This window comes from Delphinapterus leucas, chromosome 9, assembly GCF_059928025.1.
Source record: "Delphinapterus leucas isolate spDelLeu-1000000601 "Yukka" chromosome 9, BTC_Dleu_Yukka2, whole genome shotgun sequence".
NCBI lineage: Eukaryota > Metazoa > Chordata > Mammalia > Artiodactyla > Monodontidae > Delphinapterus > Delphinapterus leucas.
The window spans coordinates 94,136,695-94,161,153 of NC_143137.1; positions in this window are offsets into that span (position 1 = coordinate 94,136,695).

The following is a 24,459-nucleotide window of genomic DNA, read 5'->3' on the forward strand; positions in this document are numbered from 1 at the left end:
GCTGTACACACACACACACACACACACACACACACACACAAAGACTGGTTGCTGTGTTCCCAACTTGAAATACTTTTGGGGGCAAATTAAAAAGATACAGACTGAGGAGACAGTTAAAGGAAGATAATGGGTATTCTCTTCCTTGCTGATCTTATCTGTTGAAATGTGTAGAAACTATAACTGTTTCCTTTGCTTAAATAATGGGAAAATGGCTATATTTATGGGAAAAAAAGCTAGATTCCCACAGCTAAAGAGGGCACCTTAAAAACTGAAGGTACAAATTAATCTAAAAGCAAACAAATTGACATCTCGTCAACCACAAAGCACTTCATACTGAAGCTTTTGACAGCTTTATTGGATTTTCCTACGAAGATCACAATAGTTACCCTTGCAGTTAGCTTTTGAAATTAACTTGGAGGGCCCTACAGTTAGAAGTTGGCTTAGTAAGCAAGTATCATGTTTTTCTTTTTGTTACCCCACTCTCTTTGCCTCTCCCTTGTTTGGATTTCTACTTTTCTCTTCTTTTTTTCTTTTTGAAGATTTCAAACGCACTGCTTTATCATATCTCAGGGCCTCAGAATCCAAAACACTGTGGAAGATTCTACTGACAACGGAGCTCACTAATGTGACAGAGGCACCAATAGAAGTATGTTGTCGAGGATGCGAAAGAATTCCACTAGATAAATGCTTAAGCTCCTTTTGTTCTGTTTTGTTACTTTTCCAAGGCAAGATGCCTGGGCTCTTCTTTCACAAAAAGTGCAAGGAAAGCAGACTTGACCTTTGCAGACTGTCTTAAATTTTAGGCTGTTTGTCAGCTGCTAGAGACCTCACCAAAGCAGTGAACTGAGAAACAAAGAGAGTGAAACTACTCATGCTGCCGGAGAAGGAAGCATTTATCCTATCACAATAGTTCTTTGTCTTTCCCAAATTTGGATTGGGTATCTGGGTTAGTGTCCAGATACACTAACCATGGACACCTGATTTTCTCAAGGACAAAATGGGGGGAAAAATGCAAAGGTGTTTTAGGCTCCAGGCATGGTCGGATGGAATTGCTATGATGAATTTTTGCCATAGAAATCTGAGCAAGCAAGGACTGCAATTCTTCATCCAGAAAGCTTCAGTCTTCCACTCATAGGATGACTTGACCTCCCCTTTCAATTCCACACAAATGATTCTTTAACCTACATACATACAGCAATAGGCGTTCCAAAGGAGACTTATAAAATGATGTATTGTTTTGGGCAAGGGACTTGAAAAAAAATGTTTGCATTCAAGATTTATGGTAAAAGCCATAGGAGTTGTTCTCATGTTTCTTTTTCATTTGCGACCCCCTGAAACTACAGAATTGGAACGATTGAAACAATGAGCTGCCTCCTGTTTATCATTAGACAAGCAACATCGGCATCCTTTGGCCACACCATGACTGTTTTCTAGAGCAGAGTCTATCCCTGAGTGAGGACCAACTATTGTACAGAAGGACTGAAATCTGAAAACGACTTAGAATAACATTTCAGGGCTTCACTGCTGCTTGATCTGTTTCTTTTTAGCTTGTCCTAGAAACAGCGAGGCTCTGCCACATTTTTAAGGTGGGGTGGGATGGAGGATAACATCTAAATTCCTCGTGTATCTCAGAAATCTAAATTAAAACATTGAGGAAGCAGTTACTAGGTTGTTCTGACAAAGATAACAAGGCTGTGAGGATTGGATTTAGAAATGAACATTGCAGGGCTCTCTCGGTTGTATCCAATCTGGAATGTCACACTCAGACTTACAAGTAGTTAGGACGAACTTAAATAGCCCGACCCCATAAAAGAAAAAAGTAGCGTTGCACGTGATTACGAGCTGTAGGGCTTGGGACCATTATTATAGAATGCTGTACCATTTTGTTTCAATTAAGGAACACAAATAAATCACAATAAAAAAATTGTTCAGTAGGCTTGGCATCACTCTGTATAGTCATAACAAAGCTACCACACTGCTTAAATCGCCCGTTGAGAACCATTTGGTAATGACTAACAGAGCAAGGGGACTGAGGGCCTCTTTCCCACTGTTCTGAAAATCACTGGGAGTCCCATTCTCTTCTGATCCACCTGCCCCCCCAACAGTTATGAGGATGGATGAGAAGAAACAGAAAGATCCCAGGGTCACAGAGAGAGACTTGCAGCAGATAGCAGGAGACCAAGGCCATGGAATCCGTCCCATTGCTACTTGGGAGAACCAGTGTCAAGATAAGCCAGGCTCAGTCCCCCTGTCCTTGTGGCTCGAGCCCACCTCCCTATCTTACTGTGATATCCCTCTTTCACTCTCTGAGCAGGGGGAGAGTGTCTACAGGGGCCTGTCATCCCAGCAGGTGGATTAGCACAAGGAGACCTTGAGGGTTGAGAGATCCCTTGGTTTGGGAAACACGACTCAGGGTGTCCCCCACCAAAGCCATCCAACTCTGTTTGGGCAGCGCTGATCAGGCCTATCCTGAAATTTCCACTACATCAATATTGTAGTTGTCAGAACAAAGCATGGAGCTCTCATCTGCTTTACAGAATTTATTTGCACTGCTCATTCTGACTTTGTTAAGCCTGCTGCATGGAACTGGTGAGCATATTCCCAGGAAATAGTTCCCTGATAACTTCGGAGCCTGCAAGTCTGCAGGGTGTTGTTCTAGTTTCCCTAACAAAGAAGTGAGTGTTGGTGCTTCAAATAAAAGTTATTTTTTGCCCTTCTATGGTTGAGGTTGGGTGAGTTTCCAATATCTATCTCCCCCCTTTTATTAAAAAAAGGTGTTTATTCATCTTCTTCTCTCGATTTTGCCTGTGGATCATTTCTTGTGGGATTCCTCTTGTTCGCTTTTCTTTCTGCCTTCCCAGGCTCAGGATTATACCATCCCTCAAATTTGTTTTACTACTGTGAGCATAAAAAGCAGCACGTTTGCATTTTGAACAGAGCAGAGATTAAGGCACTGGCAGCCTTGAAATAGTTCTTTTCTCAACTTCCATTCCCATGAGGTTATCCACAGCAAGTCGCTGTTAGTACAGGGTCAGTGTGATGAAATGTATTTGTTGAGTGTCTTTGGTGCCAGAGTTTTTGCCAACAATCTGATCTACCTGATAGTGGTACTATTTCAGAAATGTCCAGTCAGTAGAGCAAATACAGTGCCTGTAGACCTTCAAGCACAGCAGTGATAACTGAAACTCCAGCAAGCAAGAACTTTAATGTTCTCTTTAGTGATAGGCAGGCAGGAATGGGGAAATAAACAGAGTTTATAAAGTGAGAATTTTAATTCTAGTACAAAGCTCTAGTGAAACCTCAATTGAAGGTCCCACTAGGGTTATGATATTCCTTTAGGGTTATGACAGTCCTTTAGCATTCTCTCAGCTCCATATATCAGGGCTTGCTTGAAGGGACCTTTAACATGAATATAATATGCAAAAAGGTATCAAAAGGGGCTGCTTTAGGAAATGGGTCTTTGGTATATTTTGAATTTATATGTGAATCTTTTAATCAGCGAGTTTTAAGCTGGGGACAGAAAAGGTAAAAAAAAAAAAAACCCAATTTCTCTGTTTCCTAAAGCAGCAAAGATTATTCAGGTAAATTATGATTACCTTCCTCATGTTTGCACTTTGGCCACTTTATTGTTGCTGTTTTTCTTTTTCTTTTTCATGCTCTAACATGGTACATTTTTTCTGAAGCCCTGTCTTAAAAAACTTTAAAAATACAATAACCCCTTTTTATCCCTTTCTGCCTATTTTAATTATATATATTATATCATGTTATAATTAGAGGCCCCTTCAGGCAAGCCCTGATATACAGAACTTGTGGCAGGCAGGTTGAAAAGCTGATGATGGCACTTCTTGACCTTAGAGATTAGAAGTGAGAGAGCAGAAAATATAGGGTCCTGAAGGTGTGTGTGTAAGGGAGTGGGGGCAAGAGGAGGGGATTGGAATAAGGAGGGGAGGACAAGTGGACCAGGTCTTTTTTTTTTTGCGGTACGCGGGCCTCTCACTGCTGTGGCCTCTCCCGTTGTGGAGCACAGGCTCCGGATGCACAGGCTCAGCGGCCATGGCTCACGGGCCCAGCCGCTCCGCGGCATGTGGGATCTTCCCGGACTGGGGCACGAACCCGTGTCCCCTGCATCGGCAGGCGGACTCTCAACCACTGCACCACCAGGGAAGCCCCTGGACCAGGTCTTAATATTGGCTACGTCACCTTGCCCAGCTAGAAACTATGAATTCCAATGTAAAGCCTTAAAAGAATTCATAAATGCCGATACAAACCATGTCCCTCTACGATTTTTCCTCCTGTCTCAAATATAAAATCAGTCTTAAAATAATTCACACAAGCCTCTAGATTCTGGAACAAAGGAAAGTCTTGGCCTTGATCATGACTTCTGCTTACCAGTCTGAAATTTGGGGCCAACAAATTACCGAGCGCAGAATTCCACCCAACTGCATGGAACCCTGGGGGAGTCCCACGGTGTTTTGGTCTGTCAGCTCATCTCCCATCCTACTGAGCATGGGGGAAAATATCAGTGGGTTAAAGGAAAGGCTTGCTAAGAAGGATAATATAGAGAAACAGGTGTAGAAGATGGAAAAAGCCATTCAGGTCACAGAGGAAATAAGAAGTCAGTTACCAGGTAGCTCTGAAGAGGGAAATAATAATAACAATGTCTACAGCACATTTTTTTTTAATTTATTTATTTTATTTATTTACTTTTGGCTGCGTTGGGTCTTCGTTGCTGCGCACGGGCTTTTCTCTGACCGTGGCGAGCGGTGGATACTCTTCGTTGACGGTGCGCGAGCTTCTCATTGCAGTGGCTTCTCTTGTTGCGGAGCACGGGCTGTAGGTGTGTGGGCTCAGTAGTTGTGGCTCATGGGCTCTAGAGCGCAGGCTTAGTAGTTGTGGCTCACAGGCTTAGTTGTTCCGTGGCATGTGACATCTTCCCGGACCAGGGCTCGAACCGGTGTCCCCAGCATTGGCAAGCAGATTCCCAACCACTGAGCCAGCGGAGTAGCCCCTACAGAACATGTTTATTTGCCAGGCACTGTTGAGAGTTTTACATGGAGTCTTAATTCTATTTTTAAGACTGGAAAGTGAGGCTAAGAGAGCAAATTGCTTAAGTCCACACACTTGTAGGTAAAAACTATGGAACTCGGAACTTAAATTAGGTCTGAATGCAATTCCGCCTGTCATATTACCTACCGCGGTAATATGAGAGCGACCCCATCGGGCGGTGCTGGTTTACACGATCTCGTGGCTGGTGGTAAAGGGAAAAAGAACTCTCAGGTATTGAATAGCCGTGTCTTTCTGGTCGCTTTACCGACCATCTCATTTTATTTCCAGTGCAACTCTACGGACCTAGGACTATCATCTGTATTCTAGAGATTGATTATTTGGGACTTTAAAACGTTTCATTAAGAAGTGTAAGTGATCCAAGTAGTGTATACAATAAGAAGTAAAGTCCTGAATTTAAAAAAAAAGTTTCATTAATATGTGTATTCATTCACTGAACAAAATGTTATTGAATACCTACAATTTTACACTGCCAGGTGGTAGACAGAGAATAAAGGGCAAAGAAGTTAATGTCTTAATTCTCAAGGAGTTTGTATTTTGTAGGCAAATGAGGAACATTAATCTAATACTCTCACCGATGAGGGTTCAATTGCAAATTCAGAGGACTTTCTAAAGGAAAGAACACATTCCTGGAAGAGCAGGTAATAGATGAAGGTGACCTCAGTGGACAGGGTTAGGGCTGGGTGGGTGGTAGTCAGGGGAGTCCTCGCTGAACCTAAGAGATGGGAAGGGCCTACCTAGGCTAAGGGATTTGCGTGTGTGCGTTTGTGCTTGCGTACGTGTGTGGTACGGGGTGTTACAAAGAGGGTTTCAAGCAGAAGAAAACACAGGTGCAAAGGCCCATATGCTCCCGGGTAGCTGGAATGTAGAAGTCAGAAGTCTTGGGGGATGACACTGGAAACATGGTGGCTTTGCGGACACCTTACAGACGTGTCTTGGTTGTGGTTTCTGTGCTGTATTTCATCATCTTCCCAGTCCAGGTTTCATATCTCTTTCTGAGAGTGGGTTTCTAAACCCGCTCCCCATCTCACCCAGCCCTATACACATTCTTCTTGCTTCTCTGATGATGTAATCCAGGTAGAACACCACTTTCCCCAAGCGCACGTTGGTGGAGTACAGTGGCTAGTTGGTTTTGGAGTCAGACAACTTGAGAATGAAATCGCGGCTTGGCTGTTTAATAGGTCTGTGAATTTGAGTATGTCTCTTGACCTTTTAAAGCTTTGGTTACTGGTATATAAAAGGTTTGATGTGAATAATGGAGATGATTTCTGTAAAAGACTGAGCCCACTGCCTTGCACGTATTGGGGTGCTCAAGAAATGCCACCCTTACTGTGTGTGTCAATGGGCAGTCAGCACGTCCTGACCCAAGACCTGGGCTGGGGCTTCATAGACCTCTGCCCCGCCAAGAATGAGGCCCCTCACAGTTTTCCCTCTGATTCAACTATAAAAGCAGCCTCCTTCCTCTCCTCGGCTTGCTAAGATATGTACTTGTTTTATACAAAATCCATTCATCCAGAAATGTAGTTGTTATATCCAAAATGCGTTAATCCAGAAATATACTTGTTTTGTCCAAAATCCTCTGGGATGAAGGCATTGGCAAACTCGCTAGGATTTAGCAATACTGAATCAATGAACCAATCAATTTACAAAAAAACAAACCGAGTTTCCAGCCCTGTGTCCAAAGGCCCGAAATGCAATACAAAAGGAACACAAACTCTGCTTGTGCCTCAGGGGATTCCCAGTCTCGATGAAGAGTTTTAAAAACCTGGAAATTTTGGAACATAAGGGAAATATTCAAGAAAATTCCAAACAGCTTATCTTCGATGATCAAAATGTGTAAGTAAAACATGCTATAAAATTTCTGAGAGTCTAATATAGAGATGGCCCCTTGGAAAAGATGAGGTTTCCAAAGATGGTTAAGAGCCAATATAGTGAACAAATACGTAGCATTATAATCAAGGCAGAGCTGGGTTGTCTTAACTCTGCCACGCACTAGTTGTTTGACCTCACGTAAATTACTTAAATGATCTGAGTTTCCTTATTCGTAGAATGGAGGAAAGTAACGATTTAATAAAAAGAATGTAGGAATATCTGGCACATTAATAAGTGGATACTATTATTTTATTTTATGAGACACACAGGTTCAACATCTAGATTAAGATGAACTAGGGCAGCAAATCTATGTTCAGATCCTAACTCTCCCACCAGCCACTGCATGACGTCAGCAAGTTACTTAGCCAACCCGAGCTTCAGATTCTTCACCTCCAAATCTGATAGAATCACACCCACCTTTCTTGGCTGTTAAGAGTAATGTATGTTAAGTGCATAGTAAACACCCAGTCATGGCAGCTGTTCTATTGTTTTTATTATTATTGTTGTTGTTGTTATTACCATTATTATTTGTTACTTTTGAATGGGTGGAAGGAAAGCAAAGAGAGAGTGCAGAACACAAATACAAGCAAAAGCCAAAAGCCTAGAATGCAATTAATGAAGAGGCAGCTTTCATCCAGAGTTTGGATCTGAAAACTGAAAAAAGTCGAAGAGATAGGAAGAAGTTAGATTAAAAATTGAACTCAGGGAGACATCCTAGCCCCAACATGTCCATATAATCTTAGAACCTTCCTAGAGATTTTTAGGAAAGAGAAATCTACCGCCTTTCCTAGTAACTTATCTCATTTCTTATAACACCTGGGATTTTTCAATTTCCTTGTCTTGTTGTCATAGTCTCTTTTTTTCTCCAGTTTCACTGAGATAAACTGACACATAACCTTGGATAAGTTTAAGGTATACAACATATGATTTTATATACATACATACTGTGAAATAATTACTGCACTAATTGGATGGATGTTTAGTTAACATCTATCACCTCATAGAGTCCAATTCTTTATTCTGCTTCAGTGCACGTGGAGAAGAGTCAATAAACACTCCTTGGGGAATACATTGTATATTTTCAAATATCATATTTATTTATATTATTGTCCGTATTTAATAGCTATTTTACTGCTCCACTGGGCAAGGTGAACTGACCTTGTTGAGTAATGTTGCTCCAATGATAATCACCACGGTACTGAGCACCACTAGGTGTTGGGCACTCCGCAAACAGTAAGGCTGATTTTGGTGTTTTCATTTGCATATGAGAACCTGATTTTTAAAAGGTGAAATGTGGGCTTCCCTGGTGGCACAGTGGTTGAGAGTCCGCCTGCCGATGCAGGGGACGCGGGTTCGTGCCCCGGTCTGGGAGGATCCCACATGCCGCGGAGCAGCTGGGCCCGTGAGCCATGGCCGCTGAGCCTGCGCGTCCGGAGCCTGTGCTCCGCAACGGGAAAGGCCACAGCAGTGAGAGGCCCGCGTACCACAAAAAAAAAAGGTGAAATGTCTTCTCACTATACATGGCCATGAGGGGGGCAAAGCCAATGAGTGACCCCAGTTTATCTGTATCACCAGCAAAGTTCTGGAATTTTCTGTTGGGCTCCTGTGGTTGTCCGTCAACCTCTCCTTTGAAGAGGGCTTCTGAAGGTGTGTACACAGGGATATAAACTCATTTACTTTGGATCTTTCTTCATCTGGTCACTTTTGTTTCTCACTCTCCCTGATTATTAGTATTTCCTAGATGCTTGCCACATACTAGTCTCAATCAGACCCAACTAGACTTGAAGAAAAAAAGAAATCAGGATATTAAGGGAACACAGACTGAAATAATGAAATCAGTCCCATTCCCAAATGCAATGTATGCCATAGACTATTAATTTGTAAGAAAATCTATCAACCATTTACACATATGTTCACATCAAAGTCCATTTTCAGGTTATCATTAAGAAGAAATAAAACGAGTAGTTTTCAGTCTCCAAGAAGCTCTCCCACAAGGAGCAAAGTTTCTGCAAAATGATAGGCAACTCTGCGCATCTAAGGGAGAGTCTGCGTTGGGGCTGGAAGACGAAAAAGCCTGCAAAGACAGGTCACCAAAAGCAATGAGCAAAGCAGAAGGCATGATGCTTTAGACACCAGCAAGCTCAGCTCCACACATGGAACATACACTTCCTCTTCATTTCCACACAGAAATGTGTTCTCACCTTTTTTTCTTGAATCAGTTTTGGTTTCCTTTTTGACTTTTGCTAAAGACACAGCTACAGAGAATTATCTCTTGCCGTGAGGTAAACAGTTGGGCAGAGAGTAGTATGAGCTGGGACGAATGGGTGCACACATGATCCCCTGACTCCACCAAGAAGCTGCGTCTGAGATTTCTATTTGTACAAACCCAGAATAAAAGCACGAGAGTAGAGGAAGGGTTGTAACTATGCTTTTTGTGTTCCTCCAACTCATCTTCTCTCTGTCCCGAACACCCTGACAAACATAATCCCAGCTCCAATCACACAGTTTTCATTATGATCTTTCATCTAAAATATTCTCCTCCTTCCAGGAGAAGGCACTAGGGATACGTTGAAAAGAAGACCCAAGATGGCAGATAGAATGATCATTGGAACCTAAAGCTTCCAATACAAACAAACAGAAATAATTGACTATGTTTTAAAAGAAATCCTATGGACCAGGACCAGAGATCAAACCCACAGAAGGAAGCAGGGAAACCAGAGCATTGCTCTCGGTGCAGGGTCTTCCATGGGAACCTGGCCTGAACAGCTCTATGTGATGGGCACTCTGCATGAAGCCAAGAGCTGGGACCAAGCTGCCTCTTATGAATGAGGGCTGGAGGAGTTCCCATAGCCAGGAATAGAAGCAGACTTACCACTTGAAGCTAAGACCCACCATGCATAATAAGACGCCTGAATTTTGGTCATCTTTGTGGCAGGAGAGTGTAACGTCCAGTTTAGAGCCAGAGACCTTAAAGGGCTAGGGTGAAAGCAGAATTAAAGCCTTCTTACAAGCTGGGGAAAATTCCCACAGATAAACAAGAATTACCAAGCAAGTGAAAAAGTCTAGCAACAAAGTTCAACAGATCCATTAAACAAAAATTCCCACATAAACGTAAATATCATAGAACAATTTTCATTCATAAAATGAATATAACGTTCTCAAAGAAATGAAAGATGGACTACTGTCCATGGAAAAAACAAAACAGAAAACAAGAGGTTATAAAAACAAGACAGGTGCATATACCAAAAAAAAAAAAAGTATCATTAGTTGAGTTAAACTGATCACTGGACAGAGGTGAAGATAGAATCTTTAAGACAGAAGACAAAACTAAGAAGATATCACAGAAAGCATTATAGAATGATAAACTATTAGCAAACATAGAAAAAAGGCAAGAGACAGAGAATAGATCAAGCAATTCCAACTTAACATCAGATTCAGAAAGAAAGAATAGAAAGAATGGTTGAGAGACAGTGTTCAAATAAATGATGGCTCAGAATTTTCCAGAACTGAAAACAAGCCCTGATGTTTTCCACTGATGGATAATTGGGAAGATTTAAAAAGAAAACAAACCCAAACTAGAGTCATTTTAGTGAAAATACATAATCTTGAGGTAAAGAGAAAATCTTAAAAGCTAGTAGAAAAACAGAAGACAGATTACTTACAAAAGAATGGCAATCATTTGATGATTCTCAAAAGTAATAACATGTAACCTAAGGCACTAGGGGCTTCAAGGTATTAAGTGAACATATAATTGTAAACCCATATTATGTAACACACAAACAAATCATCATTCATAAAAAAGTAAAAATTAAAAATAGTTTAGACTTTAAAAGTTGACTATTGACAAGGAACAATGAATTTAGAAGGAAAGTGATAAATGGTAAAATCATAACTTCCAAACTGGGGGTGGGGAAATAGAAGGAATGAAGTAAAAAAAAAAAAAAAATCAGTCTATCAGAATTTAGACAAATAGAAAAAATAAAGCAAGGGGAAAACCACACACACATATATATAGCATAAAATATGATCAAAACAATAACTTAATAATAAATAAGCAAGCATAGTAAGGATAAGTGGGTTCTCTCAGTTAAAAGAAAGAGACCTCAAATTAGATTTTTTAAAACTCCAGTTGTAAGTATTTACAAGATATAAACTTAAAACAATATTAAAACTTTGAATGTAAATACAGGGAAAATATTTCTAAGATAAATGCCTGTTCCCCTAAAGGGTGCTATAGCAATATTAATATAAGTCAAAAGAGAATTTAAGCTAAAATATAGGGCAGGTTAGATTTCAAATATTCAAGTGTTTTCTTTTCAACCTTCCATTAACCATTCCACTTTAGAGGAAATATCAGTAAGGAAGGAGCCAACAGTCATGCTTCACTTTCTGGATAACCACCTATTTTTTGGACAGGAATAGATGAGATGCATCTTGAATTGAAAGCTGATCTCTTTCTAACGTATTTATTTTCTCTAAAAAAGGGATAACCCAGGATTTCTTTTTGTGATGGAAATGATGAGTAAATGATAGGCTGGTTTTTGAAGTACTGAATCTTCTGGGTTTTGTTTCTGGAAACCAAAGAAATAAAAACCTATAATAAATCACAAAAGCCATATGATATTAATAATTAATAGTCCCAGAGTGCAGGCTGTGTGCCCATCACTGCACTGGGCACCTTAGAGGCATGACCTCATTTAATCCACTGTGAGACAGGCTTTCTTTCAATTCCACATCGCAGAGGAAAGTGGTGGGCTAGAAAAAGCAGAGCCGGGCTAGGAACCCAGATGAGGCTGACCTCTCAGTCGGGTACCTGCTTCCTGATCCACATTCACATCACCGACCCACACTTCTCCCTCTGGGATGGAGCTGAGAAGCAACTTAAAGCTTCTTCACATTGGAGAGCTACTCTCGTCCTCTGTGTCTTGAGATGCAACCTAGGGAATCAGAGAATGACTTTTTAAAAAAATCCAGAAAGCCTAAGTAAGCTTAAGGTTCTTCTCTTCTGAAAAGCCACAAGAAGAAAAACAAATCTGGGATCAGAGCATCTCTATGGCTTCAGGGAGGATACTGGCTGTGCCCGTGGTAGGTCCAGGCTCCTGGCCAAGAAGTAACCAGTTGCAGCTGCAGGGGCCCTTGGGAGTGGGCAGGGCGGGGCAGACACTCAGACCCACAGCTGCTCAGCAAGGGGTGAGAGGGAGCTCCCACCCTGCCAGGGGACCCGCCTGGCCAGAGGCAGCCAGAGCCCTGTGTGGTTCCTAAGAGGCCAGGTGCCCGGCCCAGCCTCCAGAGAGGAGTGGTGACAGAAGTGCCTTAAAATGAAGCAGGGACAAAAGGATGAGTCTCCAGGAGAATGTCACAGCTTTATTCTCTGCCCGCCTCCTTTTCTGAAGAGCATTGTCCTGCTAGCTGGTTCTCAGGCACAGAATTGAAAGCTCAGTGAATCGTGATGAAACAGGAGGCTTGGGACCACAAAAGAAAACTCCACACACCACGTGTGAGCTGGTCCTCATTCCACATTCCTCCCAGCCTTGTTCGTTCTCACACATGGGCCTCCTGGAAGGAAAGAGGGGAAGCAGGCTCCCCTTTGATGTTTGAAGAAACACCAATCAAGTGACTTCCCTCTAACAGATGGTCTCCAATGTACAGGGATCAAGGCCATTTAGATGAGGGAAGTCTTGTGACTTTCAGAAAATGGGATTGGTTTTCCTCAATAGCCAATGGAAAATTGGGAGCAGCAGAGCCAAGGATAATGGCCAAAGAGTACATGAAAAGGTGCTCAACATCACTAATCATCAGGGAAATGCAAATCAAAACCACAATGTGATATCACCTCACATCTGTGAGAATGGGTCTCATCAATATGACAAGAGATAACAAGTGTTGGCAAGGATATTGAGAAACTGGAACCCTTGTGCCGTTGGTGGGAATGTAAATTGGGCAGCCACTATGGAAAACTGTGGAAGTTCCTCAAAAAATTAAAAATAGAATTACCATATGATCCAGGAATGCAGCTTCTGGGTATATAACTGAAAGAAATGAAGTCCTTATCTCAACAAGATATCTGCACCCCTGTGTTCATTGCAAAATTACTCACAAGAGCCAAGGCATGGAAACAATCTAAGTATCTATTGATGGATATATGGATAAAGTATATATATATATATATATCAGCCTCAAAAGAAAAGGAAATCTTGACCTGTATGACAATGTGGATGAACCCAGAGGACATTATGCTAAATGAAATAAACCAGTCACCGAAGGACAAATACTGCATGATTCCATTTACATGAGGTAGTCAAATTCATAGAAACAGAGAGTAGAATGGTGGTTTCCCGGGACTGGGGGGAGGGGAAAATGGGGGGTTGCCTTTCAACTGGTATAAAGTTCCAGTTATACAAGACGAATAAGTTCTAGAGATCTTCTGTATAACATGGTACCCATAGTTCACACTACTGTATTGTACATCTAAAAATTTCTTTAAAGGGTAGATCTCGCTTTAAGTGTTCTTACTGCAATTAAGAAAAAAAAAAGAGAGAGAGACAGCTAGGTGGGAAATGTACAGGTCATCACCCTATGCTATTATATACCATGAGATACAAGATTGTAGAAAAATGTGCGTTTTCAAGTTTTAAATCTTGGGATAGCTTCAAACTGAAGAGGTCTCTCACCAAAAAGCTGATAGTTAAAAGTGGCCCCGTATCTGTGTTCGGCATCTGATGGACTCACTTTGTTTTGTACTAATGCTTTATATGTGTTCATAAATTAATATATCCATTGTTGCAGGAGGTCATATAATATTGCATTATGGAGGCCATGTGATTTCATTAATTTATTCAATAAATATGGATTGAATACTCACTGGGTTCCATGCACCGGGCACACATACAGGAGATGGGGACATGGCGATGGATAGGCCATATCACAAGGCATGGTTCTAGCAGGGGAGACAGACAGACAGAATGCCTGTGTGAAGGAGGGCCCTGGAGCACAGCCCTGAGGAAGTCAAATAGTGGATGTCATGAAGCTCTGGGGGAAAATCATTCTGGGCAGAAGGTCTGACACCCACAAAGATTCTGAAATGGGAATGTACTTGGCCTATGACAAAGGGCAGGTAAGGATCCCGAAGGTAGGCTGTGGTAAAGCATTTTCATTTTATACTAAGAAAAATGAGAAGCCGTTGAACGGTTGTGATCAGAAGGAGATGTTTCCTGGTTTATATTTCAGAATGTAGTCGAGGCAGGCAGTGGTCAGCCATGGATTTATCACCCATCTATTCATTCACTTGTTCATTCACTTAATATGTATTGAGCATTTACTATGTACTCAGCTATCAACCAGCTAATGATGGCGCAAATTAATGGCTTCTGTGGCTCTGTTTCCTTACCTATAAAATGGGCTCCCCTTTATAGGCCCTTCCTACTGTGAAATTTCTGTCTCTGGGAAGGGGCAGGCTCTCTGGCCTTAGTTATGTACGTCTGAGATGGGTCCACCCTGGACGTCTACCAGAGCAACACAATTTCTGGAAACCTGCCCATTGTTCATTTGGAGGTACATGAAACACATTGGGTCCTGGGTTTGTATTTGAAGAATAAAGTATAAACGCAGAAAACCATAATTCAAGAAGAGTCATGTACCACAATGTTCATTGCAGCTCTATTTACAATAGCCAGGACATAGAAGCAACCTAAGTGTCAGACAGATGAATGGATAAAGAAGATGTGGCACATATATACAATGGAATATTATTCAGACATAAAAAGAAATGAAATTGAGTTATTTGTAGTGAGGTGGATGGACCTAGTGTCTGTCATACAGAGTGAAGTAAGTCAGAAAGAGAAAAACAAATACCATATGCTAACACATATATATGGAATCTAAAAACAAAAAATGGTTCTGAAGAGCCCAGGGGCAGGACAGGAATAAAGACGCAGATGTAGAGAATGGACTTGAGGACACAGGGAGGGGGAAGGGTAAGCTGGGATGAAGTGAGAGAGAGGCATGGACATATATACAGTACCAAATGTAAAATAGATAGCTAGTGGGAAGCAGCCACATAGCACAGGGAGATCAGCTCGGTGCTTTGTGACCACCTGGAGGGGTGGGATAGGGAGGGTGGGAGGGAGATGCAAGAGGGAAGAGATATGGGGACATATGTGTATAGCTGATTCACTTTGTTATAAAGCAGAAACACACCGTTGTAAAGCAGTTATACTTCAATAAAGATGTTAAAAACATTTTTAAAAATTAAAAAAAATAAAAAAGTATAAACGCAAAGGTCTAGGCCAACACGGCTCTCTAAAAAAGAACGTAGCAGAGTTTTGAGGCATATGAAGATGGGATTGACTGTCTCTAAGGGCAGTAGAGTAGAGTTGGGGAGAATTTTAAGTGAAGATACATTTAACCTCTGTGAAAAATAACGGGCAGCAAAGTCAGAAATTCCACAGGGGAACAGTTAGGTTCAAAGTAGAGGTAAAAACTTCCGATGGCAATGAAATTATGGGCTAAAACTGAGGTCAAAATGGCAGACATGTGGCCCCTCATATAAAGTGATAGTACTGTTTGCCTTCTACCCCGCATGTAAAGTGTACATCAGTCATGGCAGCCGTGTTCGGTTTTTTGTGTGTTTTTCTTTGTTATTTTTTGTTGTTGTTTTTTTTTTTGCGGTATGCGGGCCTCTCGCTGTTGTGGCCTCTCCCGCTCCGGACGCGCAGGCTCAGCGGCCATGGCTCACGGGCCCACCCGCTCCGCGGCATGTGGGATCTTCCCGGACCGGGGCACGAACCCGTGTCCCCTGCGTCGGCAGGCGGACTCTCAACCTCTGCGCCACCAGGGAAGCTCCGTGTTCTGTTTTTGTTTTTGTTTTTGTTTTGTTTTGCGGTACGCAGGCCTCTTACCATTGTAGCCTCTCCCGTTGTGGAGCACAGGCTCCGGACGCGCAGGCTCAGTGGCCATGGCTCACGGGCCCAGCCGCTCCACAGCACGTGGGATCCTCCCGGACCGGGGCACGAACCCGCGTCCCCTGCATCGGCAGGCGGACTCTCAACCACTGCGCCACCAGGGAAGCCCCCCGTGTTCTGTTTTATAGGCACATCCTCTCAGCCCCAGCGAGCCGCAACGGGCACTGGGAGCTAAAATGTAGCTACAGCCAGTGATCGCGAGCAGAGTGTCCCTCTGGTGTGGAGGGGTTTAGCCAATTAGGTTGACCACAAGCCACTGACTTCAATGGTACCATTCTGTAACAAAAGACATTTTTTACGAAGAAACCAGTCATTGGAACAAGGGAGTCAGTCAGCACATCGGCTCTGGAGAAAGACAATCTGGCTGCACCATTGTGGGACTGAGGGAAATCCCTCAACATATCTGGGTCCCGGTGTCCTCATCTATCAAATGGGGCCATGCCACAACCTTCTCTCATAGTTGTTATGAGGAATAGATGAAATTACGTACATGAAGACTTTCGTGCTGTGTTTGGCACGTGACAAATGCTCTTAGGTGTAAGCCACCAACATATGTAATTAGTCATAATAGAAGCTTTTCTCCCGAGCCCAAGGACTGTGCTTATACGGTGTCCCAGACACTTATGGGAGTCAGGTTCCTTCATGGAGTTACAGGAAAGTACTTTAGCTCTTCCGCAGGCACAGTTTAACTCTCTGCTTTCAGTTTGAGATGTCATCAGCCAGCGTCCAAAGAAATCTAGCAGGGAGAACTGTATTATCTCAGGGACTTTTCCATGTTTCCAGGTGTAGCTCGAACCTTCTTGGCAGACACACTGATTTTGTAAATACTGTGATGAGGTATCCACTTCTCCTAGGCAGAATCACCTGAAACAAGATGACAAGACTGACCTATATATCAGAATGTCACGGACAGAGGTATTCTTAGAATCTGTCAGACTCCATACACGTATTATTTATCTCACTGCAATAACATAGCAATACGAAGAGAATGCCAACACAGTGATCTGTAATGCAGATGACTCCACAAACATTTCCATGTTCAAAGTCTGTAGGGTCAGTGCACAGTGACTCTGTGGGCTGAGTTTCACAGGAAGGAAGGGTGTAATCAGAGAGAGATTTGGGGTGAACATGGAACTAAACAAAGGAGTAATTTGAATGGAATGTTTGAAAGGATCAGCTAATCCATTTCACCACCGGGTTGGGCTTGCCCAAGGCATAGCGATTTGGTTACCATACTCTGCTTCTATCCCCATATGAAGGGTCATTTTGCCAGTGGGTCTGAAGTCTTTGAAGTCCTTTGGTTACTATTCCATGTCCCCATTCATTCCTCCCATGGGCACTGGATATGTTTCCTAGTAACTCATTCTTTCTTTGCTAGTCTATTCCCTCATCGCCCCCTCTGGATGGACTTGTGTTCTCTTTAGTCACGTTAATAGCATGAGTCAGGTAAAGAGTTAGTGAGGATGACAGCAAGGCAACATCTTTTTCTTGAAGATGCTCATATAATCTTGGAATCATTCTATGTTCTTTTATTTTCTGATGACAATTTAATTCCAGTGATTTCCAAGTTATTACAAGAAGATGTATAGAACCCTTCCAGTACTGACAATAAAAACTCATCCCTCTGGGGTCTTCCTACATTTTATTTTGCCTGGTTCGTTCTCTTCTCATATCCTGTTGATATCCTCCTTATTCTTTTTCCACATCTCATGTGGCACAAGGTCACATTTCTCAACAGGGCACCTTTGGGCTAGAAATGGGAAAGAAATCTTTGCCCCTCTCCAGCCCTTTCCCACATATGAGCTGCAATGACCTCCCCAAGGGGATCTGACATAGAAAAGAGCAAATGATGTTCCTCAAGGCAGCAAGTATCATTTAGAGTTTTGTTTTAGACAAAAAAAAGTTAATTTAGGATTGAGACTCCAGCCTTATGCTGACAAACTTTGCATTTTATCAAGTTAATAAATGAATTAGTCATGCAAGAATGGAGGAGTGTAACAAAGATATCTGTCCATGCCAGTAAAGGTTCTGCTGATCCCAAAGAGAATGAGGTTCGTGTCAGAGGACATGCAAAGTCATCACAAATATACTTCGCATTTGTGTTTCCAGCTTAATTGCTCATGGCTAAATGGAAAATAATAGAAATGGGGTTTTGTTTACATAAAGCGTGAAACTTTGTCCTGGGAACTTTTGTCCTCCAAATAATTCCCAGCAATGTAGTCTTTGGAAGGTGCCCGACCATGTGGAGTTTTAACAGGAAGAGCAAAGAGAACCAATGTAGAGGTTAAGAAAATGTCACAATGCCAATGGATATGAGTGATTTCCTCTTTATAGTATCAAAGCGGGAGGAGATGTAACTGCTCCAGTGAAGATACAGATGCTCTTTTCACGTTGTCAGTATCTATCTTTCCTTTTGAAGGAAAGACTTTATTGTCCAGGTAAATCCAGTCAAAAACTCCATGGCTCAACACTAGAGTACCAGGGAATACTGTCTACTGAAAAACAGTGTCTTCTGGAAAACTCCATTTCACAGCACCGTACTGTACTGTTGGTTTTGGAAATGATGTAATAAATCTACCGAAAAAAACACCCTCTGCCAATGCAGTTGTGTATATAAAATCATCTAGCTGCTCTGCTCTTACTAATGAACATAAGCTTTGGGCCATGCTCATTAGGGGTAAGGTTACCAGGTGGGTATTTCGAGCTGTCTTCAGGTCAAACCCATGGCTGCCTGTTCTCCTCATTTTCCTCTGATGCACTGGATCACTTTCTCTCCCACACACCCTTAATTTTCTTGGCTGTCTTTAGGTTCTGCTTCCAACTTGCTTGGGACATTTTCATTTCCTCTCCTTCTCCTGTCGATTTCTTAGTAAGCCATTCCCAAGCTCCTTTCCCCCATTGCTTCTCTCTCGGTTAACCCTTTGCCCACTTTCCTCTTCCATCAATAACCACAAACATTTCTGCCCTCCAAGTAACCCAGATCAACTATCTACTAATCACCAGGGCACAAAAGTGCTTTCCTCATGTTGTCAGGGATTTAGCTTCCCAGGTAATCCCACCTTCCCTCACCTACCTAGAGTTCACAGAAAAAGATTTCAAAATGAGGCTTTTGGAAACCAGGTGCAGTAAGATGTGCAGGGGGCTTGGGATCAGTCAGAGATGAGTCTTGTAAAACACAAACACAATATTGTAAATCAGCTATACTCCAATAAACTTTTAAAAAATCTATTATATCAAGAAAAGACAAATGGAGACATATTAAACATTTTAAAAGTTTATTTGAGCAAAAATTGATTCAAATCGGGTGGCACCAGATTAGAAGGGGTTATGTGCTCTACCAGCAGGAGCTGGGGAAGATTTCTATAGAGAAAAGGTAGAAGCAAAGCAAGGAAACTATGTGATTGGCTGTAGCTTTAAGCAGTTGCATTCTTTCGGAAAGGCTAGTTGGATGTTTGTGACTGGTTGTCCTAAGGTTTTGATTTCTTAATCTTGAGGCATTCACACTTAGATCTGGGTTTGCTTAGGAAGGTAGGCTGCTGAGGCATTAGAGCCACCTGAGTCTCATGGCCTCCTTGTTTCATTTATTTAACGACTCCCTTCATTTGGTGATCCTCTCAGACGTGAGGGACCCGTCAAAAAGTTGTGTCACTGTCAGTCACCATTGGGGTTAAGCAGTCCTGTCTCATCATGAAAATCAGAGGTTACGATGTCAGGTTTGTGGAAGAATGGTTTTTGCTGTTCATCTTGTTTGTTTCTCCAAGTGAAGTGAGACCATCTGATGTACAGCTGATGGCTACGAACGTGTATCCCCGAGAGCATACAGTGCACCAGGGAGACTACAATGGTGACTATCAAGAGAATGATATCAAGAGATTGAAGTATGTTCCGTAGTCAGGGCCCCCAGGAAGCAAACCAGTTGGTTTCAAATACACCAACGAATTTATCAAAAGGAACATCAACCTGTTTTAGCCATGTGAATCATTTGCTAATGCCTTGTATTTGCTACAGTACAAGAGGTATTGATCCAGGTACAGCAGGAGGTATTTGCTGTGGCACAGGCTTTTCCTTCTTGAGCCAATAAGTGATCTAAAGCAGTTCTATTATCTAAACCCCCCCTTAACAAGAAAGCCTAGGGACCTTGCTTGTGCAGCTATGACCTTAGCAGTCCATTCAGTGGTAGTTGCCAGAGTTAAGGAGCATTATCTTCTCAGGCATTAATAGAGAGAAAAGGCAAGTAGTGAAAAGGCAAAAGAAATAAAGGTTTCATATTGGAGATGAAGATCTTGGTCTGTGATCTTGGGAGAGCTGTCCACCTCAAGGCGTCATCTGCTTCTGGGGAGGAACCTCCCTGGTCCATTTTAATTTTAGATCTCCACCTGGTGTGCAGTTCCAAGAGTATGGAGGAGCCCTTCTTAACTGGGATATGTGGATCAAGGTTCCAGGCCCTGAAGTTTGGCTGCCATCTGGGTAGCGGCCCGGTATGGTCCCTTCCAACGAGCTTCAAGTGCAGTCTTTGTTCTTTTGTGATTCTAAGTCCAAATGGTGGGAGAAATTCAGAGATATTAGTCTGGAGAGTTGTAGTCAGATATTTGAGAAAACAAGAAGAATTCAGGATCCAATCCAGTTTACCAGTAGATAACAAAAATCTCAAAGATGGTGAAGAGGACTAGAGTTTAATACCCACAAGCGTTGCTATATTTTTAAATCAAAATACGATTTTTCTCTCTATAGTTTCTCCCATTTCTATAAAGGTTAATCAAAGTAAGACTAATTTGTTTGCACTATAAGTCTAGTTTTATTAAACTAGGCCTGATGATTTACATAAGTGCAGCAAGAATAGCGACTGACCCCATAGGCTCTCTTTAAGTTAGTTTTGCTGGACCTTTTCATAAGGAATCCCTTATGGGCTTTTTTTTTTTTTTTGCGGTACGCCGGGCTCTCACTGCGGTGGCCTCTCCCGCTGCGGAGCACAGGCTCTGGACGCGCAGGCTCAGCGGCCATGGCTCACGGGCCCAGCCGCTCTGCGGCACGTGGGATCTTCCCGGACCGGGGCACGAACCCGTGTCCCCTGCATCGGCAGGCAGACTTTCAACCACTGCACCACCAGGGAAGCCCCCTTATGGGCTTTTAAAGGCCTCTCTAGGCTACGGAGCCAAGCTAAAGACTTATCATCAGACTTTGCTGGGAATCTCTATAGATTTGGGTGAATTGGTGAATTCCTCCCTTTTTGTGGGCCCCTAATTTGCTCTTACTCTTGGGGCTGCCAGGAAGTGACCTTATTGCTCACCTGGCAGGGCTTGGAACCTTGTCAACAAGACACCAGATGATTTTTCCAAGGGGCTTTATTGGTTCTATAAAGTCAACCTTAGTTCCTTTAAAACTGTCTGATCAGATTTGATTTTGTGCACATCACTCTCAAAGATGACATTCTAGTCAAAGCCTTGGTAATATAACCAATGTTTCCAATTGTGTCCTGTTATAAGGAGAACAGGACACAATATTGAACTTATTGAACTTAGGCCAATAACTATATTGCCATGAAAATAAGAACACTCAATATTTTTTCAAATTCTGGAGGGATCGGATAGGGAGAAAAAGTAAATGTTTCAATTCTGTTTACAAATATGTAATTTACCAAACTGATGTTAAGTCATAGATAGTTTCAGAGAAAAGATTTTCTTAAACCTGGAAAACCAAAACATTAAAGAGTCAGCAATGTTTCAAACAAAAAGTCATTAAAAATTATAATCATCCACATCAGTTTATTCAATCTTATGTTATTAATTCTTATTTTGCTTGAATCCAGTTTTTCCATCAGAGTTTTGGAAATTCTTACCCAATTCAGTGGTCTGATCTTAAAGTTATCAGCAACCTGTATTCTAGAGTACTTGTCAGAGTCTTTTCCATGAATCTCTCTGAAGACAAAGCACTTTTGCAAGCATCAGAGTAAAACAATAACTGTCTGTGAATAACAAAACAACTTTAAAAAATGACCTGTTGGGACTTCCCTTCTGGCGCAGTGGTTAAGAATCTGCCTGCCAATGCAGGGGACACGGGTTACAGCCCTGATCCGGGAAGACCCCACATGCCGCGGAGCAACTAAGCCCACATGTCACAACTACTGAGCCTTCGCTGTAGAGCCTGCGAGCCACAACTACTGAGCCTGCGTGCCTAGAGCCCGTGCTCCGCAACAAGAGAAGCCACCGCAGTGAGAAGCCCGCGCACCACAACGAAGAGTAGCCCCTGCTCGCCAAAACTAGAGAAAGCCTGAGCGCAGCAACGAAGAGCCAACACAGCCAAAATTAAATAAATAAACAAATTTTTAAAATGGTCTGTGGTTAAAGACCTGATGAGAGTTTATTTGATAAGAAAATTTAGTTCTTTCTGTGGCCTACAACAGTTTAAGATAATAATTGGACAATAAAGAAACTGGAAAATTTCTATTAACTTCTATTTCTGGAATACCTGTATTAGTAACATATATCCATATATACTTAACCTAAGACGGTTTATCATCACTTCTTATTTGATAATGCTTCCCATGTAATTTAGCATGAATATCTGTCATGTAACTTAATTTAGTAGAACTTAAAGTTTTCAAGTTACCAGAAAGATTTCAGTAACTATTTTTAAGGTGACATACCATAAAACATAATTATTGTTGAAAAATTTATCTTATTTACACCTATTTAATTTATATAAATTTTTAAATTTATTTAATTTATTTGTTCTTAACAATTACGTTTAGCTAATTCTTGAAAATTTCACTATACATTAAATAGCTAACCATCATCTTAAGTTATTTTTTTGCTGACAAATTTTGAAATAGAGATAACATGAGTTTATGTGACTTTTAGTAAACCCAGTAGAATAAAGTTTGTATGTCTGCACTATATTTAATATTGATAACTCTGAAGTGCTTATTTTAACTAAACCAACAAAACTTAAACTAGCTTTTATTTACTGAATATTATCCTAGATCATGTGAACTTGAAAAATATTTGCGTTAGTTTCTGTATTTCTGAGAAAACTTTACAAGCATTTATTTTTCTTTAAACCAATTAAATAGAGCTCTTTTACAAATTAAGTTTGGCAATACCATTTGGCGGTAGAAAGTCACATGTGTATAACACACATATATAGATATACATAAACATACAGACAGATGTAAACAGAAATATTATAGCTTTCATTTTTAAACTTTAGCCATGATATAGACAAGATAGTACAAAACTTACTAGGTTACTTACTGCTCATTACTTGCTCCCCCAGGGCTGTCAGGGTCTCCTTCAGATCCCTCTTGACACCAGAACTATTATGTGATAAATGGAGACATATTAAAATTTTTAAGTTTTTTTTTTAACAAATTGATTTGAATTGGAAGCGCCAAACCAGAAGTAATTAGCAACACTCCACCAGCAGGAGTTGGAGGAAGGACTTTACAGAGAAGAGGAGGCAGTAAAGCAAATACATGATTTGATTGGACTTAGCTTAAGTGGTTGACTTATTTAGGAAAGCCCAGTTGGCTATTGGTTTTGATTTCTTAACCTTGAGACAGTTCAGGCTTAGACTTTAGTTTGCTTATGTAGGCAGATAAGGTATTAAAACCACCTCAGTCTAATGGCTTTTTTTTTAAATTAACAGTCTGAATCTTCGGTAAACCTGTTCCCTCGTAAAAACAAAAACAAAGGTGAACGGGGAAAATGGGTTCGGCAACATGACCTCAGAATTGTGAGGGTTGATCCTACATATATAAACTTGTCTAGTCCGTGCCGAGCATACAGCAAATGCTCAGCAGTTATTTGTTTTCTCGCCTTTAATGTCAATCACTAAACTTTGAAGCAGAACTTTGCTACTTCTCATTTATTATAACTTTTCCACTGCTTGCTACTGTGTGTCTACACGTCTTATACAAAGACGTGTAGATTTTTCCTTATTTTAATAAGAGTTTTGTACCCCCTCCCAAGTAACCACTCATTGTGCAGTGCATTCAACAAATACCTTACATTTCTAAACTGCCTAGTGTATGACTCATGAGTCCTATTTTGTGTGTCTTGGTCCAACACAGGCACAAAATTAGTCATGTTTCAAAGAAAGCTGTAACTTCGTAGGAGAAAGCAGTGAGGACCCTGGGCCTGGGCTGGGTGGAAACACACCTGGCATCCCCGCCGTTGTGCTCATTCCCGCCCCCAGTTCACACTGCATCTTGCTGTATTTGCAGGGGAGGGGAATGGGGCACGCGGGATTAGGAGTTTCTTGGGAAATAATTTAAACCTTGTCCATAAGTAGACTTCAGACCATTCATGGTCCTTTATAATTTATCACGTTCTTACTCCCACCCGTCCCCCTTCCACGGTCCTTAGGGTCCATTCCATCCTGTTATCACCACCACCTGGGAGGCAGGTACTCCAAGACTATCAGGTAGAAAATGGAGGCAAGTCAGACAATGTGCCCCCGCTGGGACTTGAACTCAGGCAGTTACAGTTGAGAGCGTCTGCCTTACTCTCTTGAACTGTGGAGTCTCATAGAGGTCCACAGAAGCTAAATGATAATGGGACCCTGA